General features: G+C 39.1%; 1 pseudogene; it reads left to right on the forward strand.

Annotated features, from left to right (window-relative positions):
- The first annotated feature begins 1,233 nt into the window (after positions 1 to 1,233).
- LOC112479386 lies at positions 1,234 to 1,352 on the forward strand (annotated as a pseudogene).
- The last annotated feature ends 339 nt before the right edge of the window (positions 1,353 to 1,691 follow it).

The raw sequence follows: 1,691 nt of genomic DNA on the forward strand, positions 1-1,691 counted from the left end.
CACTCTTGACCTTGGGTTTCATTTGTCATTCTACATCCTTTTTAAAAAACATTTCTGTTCAAATTCAATCAAGTTGGTATCAAATGCTTCAGCCAAAGAGCACTAATTTCTCAAATGCTGAATTGATCGTCATTTCTCAAACACACGATTCACTTCCCTCTTCTGTGCCTTTTCTTCACTCAAGCTCCTTCTTCTCATCTGGAATTCAGCTATTCAAGGGGGAGGGGCCATGTTCACTTATCTCTGACTTCCTGGAGCCCAGTTTAGTATCAGAAAGAAAGCAGGCATTCACATACTGTGGTAGACAGAATAATGGTCTCCCAAAGACATCCATATTCTAATCCTTGTGAATATGTTACCTTACATGGCAAAAGGAATTTTGCAGGTGTGATTAAATTAATGGTCTTGGTAGAGAGCTTATCCTGGGTTGTCTGAGTAGGCCTAGTGTAATCATAACAGTTCCTATAAGCGGGAGGCAAGATACTGAGAAACAGTGAAAAAAAAAAGAGACGTGACCATGAAACCAGATGTTGGAGTGATGTGCTTTGACCATGGACAAAGAGGCCATAGTCAAGGAATACAGCTGACCTCTGGAAAGTAGAAAAGGCATGGAAACGGATTCTTTCCTGAAGCCTCCAGAAGAAAAGCAGCCCTTCCGACACCTTGATTTTAGACTTCTGACCACCAAAATTGTAAAAGAATAAATTTGTATTGTTTTAAGCCACTAACTTTGTGGTCATTTGTTACAGCAGCAATAGGAAACAAATATGCGACTAGTCACTGACCAGTTAATTGAATGGTTAAATGAATGAATACATATGCAATGCTTTCTGTAGAGCATTTTTCTGCTGTTATCCCTGATATAAACTGACCTATCTGAGGTCTAGACAGCAGCCAGACCTACTGGCTTCCCACCTGAGTCTCAGTGACTGGAGCCTCACAGAGTTCAACTAACCCTTGACCACCACCAAAGAGTCAATGGGCTCCCTTTTAGGGTAGGGAAGTGGGCCACCTCCTTTGATAAGCTGAAAGATAAATATCAGCTCTTTCTCTTGAGCACAGGATAGACAGAGGTCAAATTGTGGTTATCTCTGAGAGGTGGGATTTTAGGTGATTTTTGTTTTTATAATACGCTTCTCTGTGTTCTTATAACTTTTACACTAAATACATATTTTTATAATGAGAAAAATAAATAACAAAATAAATTTTATTCTGGAAAAAAATCCAGTTTTGGTCTACAGCCATACCACCCTGAACAATCCCGATCCAGTCAGTTCTCAGAAGCTAAGTAGGGTCGGGTCTGGTTAGTACTTGGATGGGAGACCACCTAGGAAGACCAGGTGCTGTAGGCATAAAAAAATAAATAATTAATTAAAAATAAGGGATTGTAAGCTAAAATAAAAAATAAAAAAACACAATTCTGCATTTAATGTCAGTTTTGTTTTGAAACAACAATTAATAAGAACCATCTTGTTTTCAAAGGAAATGCATATTAAGTAAAGAATGGAGTATTATATGGGATTAGACTGAATGTTTTTCTCTGGCTGTCTCCTCTGATTGCAGTCAGCATCCAAAGTCAAACGATGGCTCTGCATGTTGTAAGAGGAGCGAACAAACCCCAACCAGGAGAGTAGGACTCTGGCCTTACCAAGGATACCTGTGGCATCAATGTCTCATTAGTTATTTCAGGG

Source organism: Pteropus alecto, unplaced genomic scaffold (assembly GCF_000325575.1).
Source record: "Pteropus alecto unplaced genomic scaffold, ASM32557v1 scaffold120, whole genome shotgun sequence".
Lineage (NCBI taxonomy): Eukaryota > Metazoa > Chordata > Mammalia > Chiroptera > Pteropodidae > Pteropus > Pteropus alecto.